At 37.8% G+C, this 16,641-nt stretch overlaps 1 protein-coding gene across 1 annotated transcript in view; it reads left to right on the forward strand.

The window, feature by feature from the left end:
- Positions 1 to 16,641, forward strand: part of LOC148344583 (leucine-rich repeat transmembrane neuronal protein 4-like) — a 108,813-nt gene that overhangs the window by 61,389 nt on the left and 30,783 nt on the right. Inside the window, exon 3 of the transcript XR_015844208.1 lies at positions 4,397 to 4,464. The gene's annotated coding sequence lies outside the window, so the exon portion shown is untranslated. The remainder of the gene's footprint in view (positions 1 to 4,396; positions 4,465 to 16,641) is intronic.

The following is a 16,641-nucleotide window of genomic DNA, read 5'->3' on the forward strand; positions in this document are numbered from 1 at the left end:
GTCCAGACCATGACTTTACCCTGACTGAGCTTCAGAGATAATCTTGCTCATCTTTCGCTCATCAGTCCAAAAAACTTTGGACAAGATTATAGGCTTGTCCCAATACTTGTGGGCAAATTCCAGCCAGATCTTCATGGTCTTCTTGGTCCTGGTTTCTCTGCATCTTCGAGTATAGCAGCAGTAATATTGTTCATGTTCAAGACATTTACTTCTGCCCACGGAGGTTGTTGCTGATGTCAATATCAGTTGTTTTAAGGTACTTCTTTACAAAGCTCAAAATGGTTCTGTCATCAACTACTATGGATTTCCTCGGTCGAGCCTTTTACCCACTTGTATTGTTTCTCCAGAATGTTGCTAACTAACTATGATCAATGTTTGTGCAATAGCCCTAACAGATTTTCCATCACCCATTTCACCCATGAACAGCTCTCTGGTTTTCATGTTTGTTGCACTAGGACTTATGTAGTATAAATGTAGCCATCACAGGTAAAATTATCATCTGAAACATCTGTTTAAATAATCAACGTACAGAAGGTTTACAGTTTACAGTCAGACAGTTTCTAAACAGTTTTGCTAAAGAATGACTTAATATGAGGAGCAACTTTGTAAATTTCATCCATTTCATCTTGTGGAGCAATTTCATCCCAGGGACCTGAAGCACAGGATTTATTAAACAACACATGTGCCCAACCCCCAATGATGAATACAATCAATGGATACGATTTTCCCTCACCAGGACGGGGGTGACCAGGGCGCCCCTCTGGATCCAGGCCAGAAGTTGGGGCTTGAAGGTGAGCGTCTGATGGCCGGGTCTGCACCCATGGGACAGCCGAAAAGATAATGTGGGATCCTCTTCCCATCCCACAATAGTAGCCAGCCGAAGTTCCTTGCTAGCTTGCTGGTATGGCGTTATTAGCACAAATCTTGACTCGACCTTCAGACTTCCCGCGCGTCACTGATGTAAGCGCACTGAAGCACATCAATGTGAGTGTGTCCAGCCCAGCAAAGCTTTTTGAGACAGTCTCTGTAGATGGAAAATAATCTGCAATTGTTTCCCCTGAAGATGGTATTATTCTCCCTTAAATTGTCCTCTGATCCCTTTTTTCGATTTCTACAAAGGGAGGCATAATTGTTGTACTAGGCTCATGATTCTGACTGTCCATGGAAACCTCCTGGATAATGTGCACCAGGGTAACCTTGATGCAACTTTCTGACATCAAAGGAAATGTAATGGGAAGGAAGAGGCGAATCACAACCATAAATCATAAAGTTTTAACTCCTTGGAAGAGGAAGGCTGGATGAAACTCGGGGGAGATTAAGTGAGATTAAAAATGCTTAATACCTGGCAGGTTCATCATTGGGCAGCTTTCCATGAAGCAGTGACACTAAAGGTGACTTTGATACGAAGAGTTGAGCTGTGACACCCTGTCATGTGGGAGTGGGGCTTTTCGGCCCCATTCAGCATGAAAACAGGAGAACCTTCTAAAACTGTCATTATTTTGGTTGGCTCTTTGAGTTAATAGAGAGTTGATTTTTTTAATCAAATAGAGCTATGTTAAAAGGGTGCTTTATTGGTTCATTGACTTTATTATAATATATAATCATTTATAAATATTACAATAAAGCAATTTTCCTCAAATGGCTAAATCAGGTGATCACTGTACATGGCAACATAGTGTGTTTTTAGTCTTTTCAGTATAACCTCAACATATGGTGTATTGCTACTTTATCTAATAATTTATAACCTACTTGTATATGTAAAGCACTATTTGAATATAAAAAAACTCTAATCAAATTATATTTCTGCACCAATCTGAATGACATTCTTTAAATTAGTAACTAAAGTGTCCAAAAGTGGAACTTTATCATTCCAAGTTTGAGATATATATGTTCATTAAACTCACCTGTTGCACCCTAATTTTACTACTGTATTTTTCCCACATTATATAATAAAAGGCACACAATACACATGGAATTTGTTTGTTTCTTTTGTTTTCATCATCTGAAATGAATATCTACGTTCTGATTTGAAGATATTGTAATATTATCATATATAAAGTGCATGAATTGTTTTCGACGGTTAGTAAAATAGCATTATAACATGATCTATTTAAATAACATGTAAATAGAGGTGAACATCAGTTTATCATTCAAAAATCATAAATATATTGTGTTGAGTTCAGCCTCCTTGCCTCTTCTCATAAGCCTTTTGACCAGAACATATGGCTATTATTTAACATTTAATAATGATTTCGCTATAATATTAATCGCATTTACTCCGCGGTGCTCCCTTATAGTCGGAAGAAACAAATCTTTCTCAAAAACCATCATTGATCCAGCAGTTATAAATACATGAAGTGAATTAAATCTGAATCAGAATCAGAAAGCCCTTTATTGTCCTTTCATCAGTGTATTTTATGTATTGTGTTCATTGAATGCATTTTAATAAATCAGCATTTGAATTAAAGGGGATTGCTCTGTACTTCCACATCTTGTAAATGTAAGGTCTGTGTTTCATTGACTTGGGCAAAGCTCGTCTATGTTCCATTTCCTTCTCAATAATCTGCCCTTGAATTGAATTGGCTTGTAAAATTGAAAATATAGGAAACCATTTTGGTGTGATGGAATTATATGTGGTACATTGAGGGTAAAGTCCATGTCCCCTTCTCCAAGTCATTCCAGCAGAACGAAAATCAATATTTCTTTGGCGGCATTTCTGCCAACTTGATGGAGGCGGTTGACTACAGGTGGAGGGAGCAGGATCAAGTTGGGAATCAATCAGTTTCCAAATATTTCATCTAAAAGCTGGAAAATACAGGGCACTGAAGGGAGAATGAGTCAACTTTAATAAGGTTCAGTCGTGGTGGAACCACCATCATGTTTGTGAGATAAAAGGAAGGTTGAATTGAAAATCTTGTATGATCGAGTTTATAGCGTTTATAGCAGGTGTAGGATTTTTGTTATTAAAATGGCCTCTTGCAAAGGATAGACTAAGCATCTCAGAAGGTGAAAAGAGAAAAACGAAAAAAATGCAAGCTCTTCATTTTTAAATCACCAGTGCCATGAAAAAGACCCCTGCGCATACAACAGGCACCCCGTGCCAGTTTTCTTGTTCCTTCAGACCCTCTTAAATAGTGTAAGCGCTCCAACAACCTGCTAAAAGAAAAGATACATGATAAACTTCGGAAAACTAACTTCTGTGAAAACTAACTAAATAAGGATCCAATCTTTAGCAGCTAACAGTACACAAACACTAATTGGGAAAGAAATTTAAGATATTCATTCAAGTGGTGGGTTTTAATGTATGTATGAATGGAAACAAAGCAGAAACACTCGTATTTAAATATGCAAAATATGGTTAAGTAACGCTGACACCTGTTCAGTGGAGAACAGTGGACACTGTGCAGCTCCCTGATGGGAGGCATTGCCTGCCTTTCTACATGCATATTGTCTTTTCAGTTTGGATATCAAAACCAAGAATTTGTAGTATGGTAACAGTTAATCATCCTAAATCTATTGATATTTGGTACAGCTGGTATTAAGCTTGAAATAGTCTCAAGTAAAAACATTTTTTTTAATTTCTGTTAATATATATAGATATATATACGGCCTTTTCTGTTGATGGTCCTCTCTGGAATGACCTTCCATTGAATGTTAGGCAAGCCCCCTTTCTGTCCACTTTTAAACTTGTTTGAAGACAAGTATTTTTTTCTTTGGCATTCGACCCAACATGAGACTTTTTTCTGTTCTGCTGTTTCCAAGGGTCTCTTGTATATGTGTTAATATCAGTCATTTGTGTGTTATTTTACTGCTTTCACTGTCTTTGGAGTGGAATTATTGCTATTTTATTTTATGCTGTATATAAAGTGGTTTGTGACAGCTCCAGTTGTTTTGAAATGCACTACATAAATATAGTCGTATAGTATTGCATATATATATATATATATATATATAAATACACATGTTATTGAAACAGCAGGACAATAGTAACCAGGCATATAATATAGACATGAATGATGCATTCATCTGAGCCATCATCGTTTTTAGTACTGCGGTTGTCTGATCATCATACATTAGTGTTACACCTGCTATCTTGCTAGTATAATCACTAAAATAGAGAAATACCTTAAAAAATAATAAAGTATGTTACATTATTTCCAATTCCATACTTAATTGAATCTCTATACTTAAGGCAGGGGGAACAAACAAATGTTGATCATGAGTCACATTGTAGTTACAGTTTCAGAACTATTAAGTTATTTTCATAAGGAGTTTGGTAACAAGAACTTGCTTGAAATACATCAAGATCATTTTGTGTTACATATGAAAATTTGAAATTTTGGTTCAGATTTTAACAAACATCATCCAAGTTGAGATGCTTGATTTGCTTTCGCAGGCTACACAACATGATGTGGCCGGCCAGACCTGGCATCGGAGCCTTGAGTTTGACACCTGGGGCATAAGGTATTACAAATATTTGTGTCTACCAATTGCGATACTTCCATCAATATGTCGATACTTTATTCAATAAATTATGGTTTTCTGCAAGGATATGAGCTTTGTGTTCGATTGAATAGGCCCAGATTTCATACCAAGTAAGTCAATTTGTGAGTCAGTTGAGACACGATCATCATTGACTCAGCATTCATACTTTTTGTGACGTCTTTGTTTGGTGTTGTGTTGTGAGATTTTTCTCAAGTAAATGGGTGTCTTGGCTAAACAAAGTAACCAATCTGGGCTACATACGGGTGTGTTAAGTGCAGAAAGATGTTTATACAGACAAAAATATTGACATATAAGAGCAGCCGTTGTATCGAGCCGGGCATTAAAAGCCATCCATCTGCGCAACTTGAAATAGTAGGGAATGATTATATCACACCCCACTAATATTGTCAGACAGACACTTGCACATACATAAAATGTCAGCGTGAATCCAAACGTGGAACTAGTATCCATGGAGAGTCTCTCACATATTATTGAATTACTTGCCAACCATGAAATAACTATTAAGTATATTAGAACGGGGGAGACTTCAAATCAGTGTGGGCATTTCTTACTCATCAAGCTTCAAATGTGTCTATCCGGCTTTGGAGGCCTAAAATTAATAACATGTTTCCAAGGCAATCCCGTTAGCACCATCTAATCCGGCTCAGACTGAAAGACTTGAAGACTGGTCTCAGAGGAAGTTAAAGGATTACCCAGCATCAATCTTACAGACACCATTTGTCTGTTTTGGCTGGAGACTGCAGAAAAAAAACATATCAATTGGAACATGAGACCTACATTTTGTGGTCTAACCTGAACTCTTCATTGTGCTCACCACATATTCAGGGTTGAAGTGATAAAAGAATTGTAGAGTACTATCAGGCAAGATGTTCCATTCACTTGCCATTGTGGGTTTTGAAATGAAAATCATCATTTTAAAGCCTCCAGTGGCTGGATTATATCCCACCAAGTCTTCGTGGGGCTTCTTCATGCCACACTTAGCCACCAGCGAGCTCGCTGGCGAACAGACTATCATACACCATGTCTGATGTGTCGGTGTGTGAGTACCAAGGTTCTTATCGTGAATGAATATGAACAAAATAACAAAAACTAAAATTAAAAAGAAACATTTTCATTAACAAAATAAAATAAAAACAAGAATGTTTTGGGAAAAATGCTAACTTACTAAATCGACATTGTCTGCTCACAAAACTTTTGTCTTTGTAAGCTTTTTGTGTTCATTTAAAATGTAAATCATGGCTCTGCCAGATTTACGACAATTGTACAGCCACCTAGAGGTCCTAAGTGACGTAACGCGTAGAGCCTTATTTGGGATTATTTTGATTATGATTATGCCTTGGACAAAAGCAAATGGATCGTCATGGAGACAGAGCTCAGGTGCCATACTGCCACTCTCTCTCTCGCTCTTTCATTCTCTTGCACTCTCTCTCATACGCACTTTCAATATGAAAGTGCTTTGATGACTATGGAAAGTAATTTTAAACTTCTGCTCACTCATGACCAATTGCCAGGTTTTTATAATTAGTAAAATTATACCATGAGAAATAATGTCCCCCAAATTTCCACCATTAACAACCACACAAAAATTTCCCTAACACATTGGAAATGGGCTGATGAATACATGGCTGAACTTATTGGCCATACATCGTAAAGCTATGTCGTGCACAAACACAACACGGCTCCTCACTAAAGAACATCATACCTGAAAAATGGTGATGCTTTGGGATTGTTTTTCTTTTGCTAAGACTGGAACATAATTGTAAACAAGGCCATATACCCAGTTATATGGTTGTGTGTGCACACAAACTCATTAATCTGTTTGTTTTTATTTACCTTCTCAAAAAGTTTTCTTTTTTTTTCCATTGAGTTGTACAGATATGTCAGGTTAAAAGTGGAGTAACTTTTGAAATGATTTAATTTTTAATGTCGCAAAAAAAGCTTTGCAAAAGGTGACTATAACCAATAAGTTTAGCAACATTTACAGCATGTTTCATCTGCATTTTGATTTAAGAAGCACCATTAATGCACTTTTCTTGGACTTATTACACAATAAGTTTAAGTGAACTGTCATGTTTTATTTGTAAATGGTCAATCAGCATTACTGTTAAGTTGACAAATATCTTTTTTGGAGTTTTTAAATGAGCAATTTTTGTTACATTTAAAAAAAAAAAAATCACACAGGACGAATACACCACGTTACAAAAAACTAAAACTAATAAAAACTAAACTAAAAATAATAAAAACTAACAAATCTATTGTAAAACCAAATTAAAACTCACTGAATAAGAAATAAAAAGTCAAAACAAAAGAAAAACTAAACTAAAATGAAAAATCCAAAATTATAATAGCCCTGATGAGTCCAAACAACAGGCATTTAAGGAAAAGTAACCATAACCAACCAAACACAGCTGCAGACATTATACAGCCAGGTGGCTAATTAAGGTTGCCACCCATTCTGAAAAATACAAAATGGTTCCTTATTTGGTCAATAGATGACAATAAAGGGTAAAATAAAACACGGAAAATATTTAGGCCATTAAAATTGTCATGGGGAGACACTGTATGGAGGAGTCCTGCTACGGTCGTAGGTGTAACTCACTGCTGCTGTCATGATTTCCCGGATTTATTTTCTTTTTAAATGCCCAGTGTGCCCAATATTCCCCCATGTTCGCAAAAGAGAAAACATTTGCAGAAATAATGCAGATGTGATGCATGAGTGGAGATGATTATAAAGGTGATTCTAAAGTGTGTCAGCGAGTGCTTGATATCAGACAGCATGCATCCACAGAGCAACAAAGGAGACGCCTAAGAACACCTCAGTGTTTCTTGACTCAATCATTTCCCTGGGCTGGTGTGACACATTATTGTTACCATTCGGATTCCTATCTGGTTGTGCTTTTGCCACAATAAGATGTCAGTGTGTGGAGTAGACAAACCTTATTTTAGTGGACTATTGTCATTAGATTGTTTAAGATGAGGGTTTAAAATTGAATGAATGATCATCTATCTCAGATGCAGTAGTATTAGCAAATGTAGATTTTATGTATGACCATTTAAGAACAAATTATACCAATTAATTAACGGCTAATAATATATACATAATGTGAAGAGAAACTGCATTATTTTTTAAATATATAGCCTACGTACATTCCATAGCTTAAAAATGTCCAATTAATTATTCAATGCCCAAAGAAATTATATTCTGGATGTACTCAGTGTTCAGTGCCAGCGATCATTCTATCACAGTAAATTATTGACTTTGTTGTTGGAAGAGAGACAGATGGCATTCTCTTCTCTCAACTACTGCAGCTGAAGTGTACCACAGTCAAACACAAACTCAGCCACAACAGTGCTGACTGTGAATATAAACCTAATCAAAACATTCTACAAGCTTAAATAAAAATAATAAATAAAGACTAAGGTAGTGGTTACATGTCAATGTTCCAGAAGCAGTGGGTGATGTTCTCATGACCCTGAAATTAGATAAAACCCTTTCATTCTCCACACAGACCGATGCAACAGATAAAGGCAGTGAAATACTTCAGTCCGAAATGCTGGGTCACAAACAGAATGCTTGATTTCATCGAGAATGTGGATGAATCAGCTTCTGGAATTGTAGCTCACATTGAGCGGTCGTATTTGGGTTATTATTTGATTCAGTCAGTGGCATAGCCAGAATTTTTTTCATTGGTGTGGCCAGGGTGAATTTTTGACCCAAATAGGGGCGGCCATAAGTTCATACCTGAAATGTCTTGATCAATGATTGTCAACAATGCAGCGACACCACTCGCGGGCCAACCTTGGGCTGCGAGCACCGACAAGTGGGCCGCAAAAAAGAATTTCGGCTTTGCGCCTGTGACCTATGGAGGACTGAAAGTGCCAAAATTAAAGAAATAAATACACCATGAAATGTTTAATTAAAATTCTCATTAACTAATTAAATGTTTCATTAATTCATTAAATCACCAATGTTTATATGTAAAAACATTTTATATAATTATTTCTGCATTTAATTCCAGTGTTGTTGATGTATTTAATTCCAGTATTTAGTTCCAGTGTTTCATGAATTAATTTTAGCAGTCAAACTCACCCATCAAAGTTTGGTGGGCAGGTCCTAACACCTGATTGGTTGGGCTGCTCATCAAGTCAAGCCAAATCAATTCCAGAATAATGGATTGATGCCAACCGAGAGTCTCGTGAAAATACGCCGATACAGTGAGTGATGCTGAGCTCATGAAAGTTCTGCATCGTCAAAGTCGCCATGTTCGCAACCACTTCAGGCCAAAGCAACGCCTTACACAAGATTTGAGTTTGTCAGTGTTTAGACCCGCCCTCTAACTTTGATGGGTGAGTTTGATGGATAAAATGAATTCATGAAACGCTGCAATGCGGGACCATAAATTAATTAAATACATAAATAATTAATTAAATACATAGATAATTAATTGAATACATAGATAATCAAATACAGAAATAATTATATAGACTTTTTTACATATAATCATTGCTAATTTAATTAATGATACATTTATTTATTTAATTCCACATTTAATTAATAAATGAAATATTTAATTAACTAATGACAATATTAATTAAACATTTGATGGTGTATTTATTTATCTAATTTTGGCACTTTCAGTCACTTTAATGTTATCAAATCAATGTATTTTGTGTATCAATGTATATATTCAATGTATTATTTATATATGTATTAATGTATTATATATGTAGTTACTCAGTTACAACAGAGCATTCTGCCAGTCTACTCCAATAAGGAAAATGTCAGTTATTAACCTGTAAGTAGAAAAAGGATACAAAAAAAAACAAAAGTCACGACTAAGTATTAAAAAAAAAAAAAGACATCTGAAGATGGTGCCAAATCTCATCAAAAGACAAAGAAGACCCTGACTTCTTTCACGTTCTCCCTGACTTCACCGTCCCTCTTTTCAAGCATTTGATTGCTTTCACTTTTTTACTACACTTGTTGAAGTAGGTCATAACCTTTCTTTTCATGGAGCCTTACAGGTAAAGAGAACATCAAAATAGAATAACCACCATGTTGATCAAATTCTATTGTTTAGTACAAACAATATAAAGGTAACATTGTTCCAGTTGCTCCATCCCACAGGGGCTGCACCTGTCAGGGTCAATGGCCCCAAGATGCTGTCCTGAATTTTCATCCATGAAAGATGGCAACCCTATACATGGCAGACATTTGAGCAGATACTTCCCGCTAGTTAACATCCCCATAACCTATTCAGCAGCTTGAATGACACAAAATATATTAAACTTGGATAATTAAATAATAACGCAGAACTGTTCAGTAAATTGTGGTGCGTGCCATTTTAGCTATATGCCCCCAAAAATCTGGAAAACCGATATGGTGATAAACAGATGAATGCTCCAGCAGCACAATTAACTCCTGAGCAGTATTCAATCTCTGCACATTTTCAGCAATTATCTTCAAACATCCATGATCTAAACCGCTTAAAATGTAATTAGAAATAAATCTCTGCATTCACCTGAAAGGTTGATGGGTGCCCGGGCACCCGACCCTTTTCTCCTTGATGGCTAGTCTTTTTTTTTTCATGTGCGTATTGTGTGTAAAAGCTTGACTGTGGCCAGGTTCCATCAATAAAATCTACTGTAACTGCTGAAAAAAATCTGAAAACAGATGAAGAAAGTAATAAAGTTCTAAGCATTTGAATAATCAAGTGTGTGAATGAGAGTTATGAGAGTTAAGGGACCATAGGACTTATAATAGGGTTGAGTCCCTATGTTTTTCTGGAAGTTTTCTTCATGTCTTAGCATAAGCGGCGCAAAAAGTATGATTTAGGACATTTTAGGGACACAACAAAGGTTGTCAATTGTCAGAATCAGAAACACTGTAACTGGGCATCCAAACCAAGCACTCCTGAATACTGTGTCTAGCCTTCATAAATACACACTTTTACAGCCATTGAAACAATTAAAATCCTTTATGACATGTCGTTCCACACATTTCCGAGCTACTCTTGAAGGCATCATAAACTGTGGTTCACACACGAGCAGTCTCTCACGCAAGGCACATGTTTCGATGTACTCTATTATGCTGGTCATAGCAGCAGAGCTGATAAAATGTTCGACAAACAAAAACTGTTTAAGTGGAGTGAGTCGTTCAGCCCTGTTATCTACCTACCTAAATCTCTTGCTATTTTGATAATAGAAACAATATTTTCCATATATTTTTAGAAACTGCTGAGTACTGTATTTTCGCGACCATAAGGCGCACCCAAAAGTCTAAAATTTTCTCTAAAAAGGACGAGGGGGCCTTACAATGCAGAGCACCTTATGTGTGGACCAAGTTAGAAATCTGCTAATTTTGGGTGACTTCCATGACCACTACGCTGGACTGACTGGGAGCATTTCCTGACACTCTGCTTATATAGAAGAAAGGCGGATGTTACTGACGACAGCATGCAGATGTTAAAGGGTGAAAGGTAGGAAGTGAAAGAGGACGGAAAGGCACGCCCCCAGTAGGTGCCTAGATAGAGCTAGTATGTGCGTTGTGCAAAACATTGCTTTGGCTAAGGTCCCCCAAAAAATGGCGACTCCGAAGAGACGCACCTATAAAGCACAACTAAAACTGCAATCTATGGAGGGACGCGGGAATGGGAATCGAGGAGCCACGAGAGAATTCAAGATCAATGAATCCTTGGTTCCCAACTGGAGGAAGCAGGAAGACAAGCTTTGCTAAGTCAAGAAGACAAAGCTGAGTTTCCGTGGAAACAAGGCAAGGTGGCCCGAAGACCAACTCGAGTAATAAATTAATGATCAAAATACAGCCGGGAGAAGCGACTCTATAGTCACTATTCACCAGAGGCAATAACGCTTGCAAGAGAAATGAAAATCAAACATTTTCAAGGAGATCCGTCTTGGTGCATTCGTTTTAGCAAACAGCGCCATCTATCCATTCGGGCAAAGACGACCGTGGTGGAGCAACTTCCGGCGGATTATAAAGAAAAGGTGGCCACCTTCCTCTTTTACTGCAGTAAAAATATTGTCGACAAAAACACATAAAGCCCGTAAACATAATCAAGGCCAATGAAAAGGGCTGGATGGACGAGGACAAAATGAGTGGCTGAGTGAGGCATACGTAAAATGTCGGGGTGTTTTTTCTTTTTTTTTTTTCCTTTTAACTTGCATGCTACATGGTAGCAAAAACACAGCTTCAACAAGACAGAGGCAGCGCAAGGCGAGTTGTGCCACAATTTGCGAGTGGATTGTGATTGCATGGGCAAACATGTCTGCTTGCACTGTTGTCTGACTTTTCATAAAAGACAGCATTATATCTGACGGGCTACGCGTCAGCGAGACTGACGAGATGACGAACGGCAACCTGATGGAGAACTTGCCCAGCTGTTCATTTTGGATACGGAAGATGAGGACTTTGATGGATTTTGGGATGAGGGCTGATCAAAAAAATACCACCCTTAATGACCTAACCCTTCTTTCAATATAAAATCTCGTCCTATATGTAGCACTATATACATATACGATATACAATATATTCGCAAAATTCCAACCACCTGGCTTGTCCAGCTCTCATTTCATACTTGAACATTCGTTTATGCTTAGCAACATTTATAAACTTGTGGGCTGTGAGTCATACTCATGAAGTGCATCCGATGTTGTCCCTTTCACCCACAATGCTGGATGTGATTTCATGTTTATGGATGTAAAGGATTGAATGATGTTAGTGGAATTTGCTTAAGCATTTACATGACAGAATGTCAATCATTAACAGGTTCATATTTGGTGCAGGTGTTAAGCATTTATTAAACAAAAAGCATTTATAGAAGTACCATGCACACTAATAACAATTGATTGTGTTTACTGGATTTATATTATCCTCATATGTTATATTCATACATTACTTAATTTAAATGTGTGGAAATAGACTGTTCATAAAATGCACTGCACATTTGCACCACACACACACACACATGCACACGCACACACGCCGTCTACATATCCAAGGGACAACATTTCACACTTTTCTACACTGATAAAACACATCTGACACATACACAGGAGAGCCAAAGACATAAATTTGACAAAAGGCTGGCACAACGGGGGTCACAAAGGCCCTATCGCGGCACCCACACAACAATTTGAGACTTGGACACCGGCACTAAAGATAAGATTTCAGGATGCCAGAAGACGGGGGACCTTGGGCATTGGGATAAGCCGTGCGACCAGACGGGGGCCTGTAACCCATGAGACGGCGGACGAGAGCAAGAATGATTTCAACCGACATTACATATGATGAAAAAAAAAATCTGTCTAGTGCGAGGGACCCTATATATTTTGGAGGGCTGCATTTTAGTGCTGCCATTTTCTTGACTGCATTCGTCTTGGCTGCAGGTCCTTCCGAGGATGAGAAAAGTAACTCAGTTATCTGACTTGTACTATTTCCTGAACTCCAGAGAATTGAAGAGACTCTCGGAAAAAATTTGGATCACTGTTGAGTCTTTATTTGAAGAAGAATTCGAAGAAGGGGGGGTTGCACCGCTGACTGGCAGATGTGTGCACGGCGATCCCAATAAACGTTATATAAGTTGACTCTAAACTACCTAACTAAACTCAGTTGTGCAGGAGTCTTATGAATGCATTTTTAAACTTTGTATTTTGATTATTACACTCCCGAATAGGAGAGGGTTAAGACATTGATTTGTTGCAATATTCTCCTCCCCAATTTAATTTTGAGCAAATCCTGTGAATTGATTGATTCAGGCTAATGGCCAGTGAGGGCCACTTTACTTGTGAGTCGCATCGTATAGACGCAACCCGCACCTGAGCAAACAACAACAAATGGGGACAATAGCAAGCAGCAGCCAGCAGTCTGTAGCGAGCACCGTCCACTTTTAAAAATCTGACGTTTTGGATCATAGTGGTTTGCCCTTCAAATTGCGAGCACACAAAATAGACAAAAGTAATGTTTTTTTGTAAGCTGTGGCAGGCAGAATTTAAATATTGCAAGAACACGACAAACCTGCGAAAGCACTTAGAACCACACAATGCAAAGCTAAATATTTTGCCTGCAAAATGTCACCAAGCTCTTTCAAGACACAGAAGATAACATCTGTACAGTTCTTACTTTAGAACATTAAATGTAATACGCAGCAGATACATTAATTTTCCTCTCTCATCCACTTCACAGGGTACATCGACGTGTAGAATACATTAAAATAATTGAGGACTTTTGCCTTGTGAGCTGTATTAATTGAAATGTTCTCACTCTAAGACATACACCAAATGAGCACATTAAGTGTCAACATCATATTTGACATCTATCCAGAAGGAGAAGTGCTTGAAAAGGTCTCAGCTGTAGCAGACAAGTACTAAGCTTGTGTAGGTGGTTGGGTCAAAAGTCAGAGTACGAAGTTCTGTCAGCAGTCCAAATTGTTGCCGGGTGGATTTTCCATGTGGTGCTAATTTTTTTTGTGGACTTTTTCTTTTTCATTTCTAACCAAATTCTGATAATATGTTTGTGGTCCCTTGCCCGTAGAAAGGATACAGGGGAGACAAGGATGGAGAAGAGGTAGATGTGGCACTTAAAGATTCTCTCCCATCAATTCCCCTTAATCTACAAAATAAATGAGACGCATCCCGCCAATAAGATAAAACAAGGACTTCCAGCACCTCTTTGTTTACCTGAAACTTGACTCTGTATTTTACATCTGCCAGGCAGTCATCGGCACTGAGGGACTCACTGTTTATGATAAAAGGAAGGGAATTAGCTTTAATATCCGCAAAGTTTGAGGGAGCGGTGTCACAAAGACCAATATGAACAGAAAGAATAATAACCCAATTTTGGAGAAGCCTACAAAGTGAATCAAAATGACAAAACACCAAAATTCTCACTCCACTCCAAAACTGCATGTATTAAAATGAGTTGGAAAAAAGTGAAGTACATTGTTGCAGTTGCAAGACACAAAGAGATCGCCAGGATGGTCTTTTTTTTTCACTAACAAGCTCGAGTATGTTCTATTTTATCAGTTTGTTTGGGTAAAAATCAGTGAATAAATAACGCCGCCTCACCTCCTTCCGTGTCTTGGTGAGAATCACGCCAGTTACAGATAATTTATCCATTCAAAGTAATTGTAAATCCGTAATTGTGCATAGAGTTCATTCATATAATTCATTCGTTGTTATTCAATATGCAGTTCAGTCATTTAAGTATTAGTGTTTGAATTTAATTGTAATAGCTGAAGATATGATTTGTTCTCATGATCTTTTCAGTGACACAGGATTAGATTTATCTTTAATTTATTATGTACACTGTCTCGCGTTGTTTTGGAACCGTGTGCTTGCTTTCGTTTCTATGTACTTGCTGGGTTTTCAGTCCAGATGTGGAAGGATGACGTACAACTGGCTGGATCTTGTGGTCACTTCAGTCTATTTCCTTTTGTTGTCATTTAAAGAAAGAGACAAGGAGGACATTAAAGATCACCTCAAGAGTTCAAGACCCCTCAATATCCCTCTTTTATGGCAGCAGCCAATGAGGTAGTTTTTCATTTTGGATATTGTTGTCACAATGTGAAATTGTTAGCAACTTGTGTAGTCGTGTGTTTTATGTCTTAACAAGTGTAAATTGTAGTATTTTTTTGTACAGTTTTCACGGCGTGATGTAGATTTGATGGCGTCAATAAAGACGTCAAGAAAATGACTTGTTTGTCGTGCCTGTGGGGGGAATTACAACATCACTAATAATATCAAAACAACGAGACCAAGCAGACCCAAAATGTATGCGGACATCTCTACCAAGGCCCACTTCAACTTCTGAAAACACTACAAAACAATTAGGATTTCCATGGCTGACTTAAAAGAGAATGAGGAAATCATCCATTTACGTACAGCTTCTTTTATGTCTTGTCTGGTTTTTTTTCGTAGTTTTTTTTTTGTTTTTAATAAGTCACCAAGAGACGGAAACTCAATGCGTTTCAAAAAGCTTTTCACAAGGTTAATTGTTAGTTCGTCATTATATATATTCCATTTTAATCCGTTAGCTTGACTGACTTTGGTCACCAAGGCCACTCATATACGATGCCCCCACAACTCATTCGAAAATGATGCCTTAAGTACGGCCACACTTAGCTTTGGAGTCGGCCTCCTCGCTGGAGCTTTCTTGCTCTGAATTTTTCGAAGTCTGTCCATCTATTTTGTTGATTTAGGTTTTTGACTTTAGTTCCATGTTTTGCCTTGTGTTCCTTGTGTTGTCTTCTGTCTCGTCATGCTTATTGTGTCCACCCGTGTTCGTTTACCCAAGCTCCCTCCAACCCTTTGTGTCTTGTCCAGGTGTTCCTTGTTGTCTCGTAATTATGTTTGTGTTTAGTTCTCTGTTTCCTTTCAGTTCTTGTCGGGTAATTGCTCATGTCAGTTGTCCGTGTCTCCTGTTGTGTTGTCAAGTAACTTTTTTTTTTCTATGCCAAATCCAAGTCCTTTACCTCGTGTTTGTTGCTTTTGTTTTTTTTTTAATGTACTCATTTTGATTTTCCAAGTTACTTATTTGCCTTTTAGTTCTCTTTTGGAATTAAACTACTTCTTATTAAAACCACTCCGAGCCTGGCTACCCTGCATTTGGGTCCTCCTCCTCAACCAAAATTGTGACACCATCCACCTATTTTCTGCACTGCATATCCTCACTAGGGAACTGAATACAACAACATGATTTAAAAAAAACAAAACAAAAAACAATCAACATTGTCCCCTTTTATAATACCAACCAGCTCTCTGTTAAAGATTTTAGGAACTACTTTTCCCAAAACCTGAATGAGGAGGGCTGCTTTTATTCTCTCTATGTCAACAACAGTATGCTATGCCGCAGGGGATTTTGAGGCAGCTCTATCTTGTCCAGTGAATCCATCCGCTGCAAATTCATCAGTCTGGTTTGGGGCTGACAAACCGTACAAAAGTACTCCGCAGCAAAACACTTAAGATGCATGCTAAAAAAACATATATCATTGCGGCACAGTGTCCACCCTCCCAGACACCAAGAGCTTGAATATTTCCAGGGGGAAAAAATATATTCAGGATTCCTAACACGGGAAAAGTTTGTGTCCTTGTGTGTCATCCACATAAATAACGCCCCAA

Source organism: Idiotropiscis lumnitzeri, chromosome 1, assembly GCF_059441095.1.
Source record: "Idiotropiscis lumnitzeri isolate Australia: NSW breed Sydney's pygmy pipehorse chromosome 1, RoL_Ilum_1.0, whole genome shotgun sequence".
Lineage (NCBI taxonomy): Eukaryota > Metazoa > Chordata > Actinopteri > Syngnathiformes > Syngnathidae > Idiotropiscis > Idiotropiscis lumnitzeri.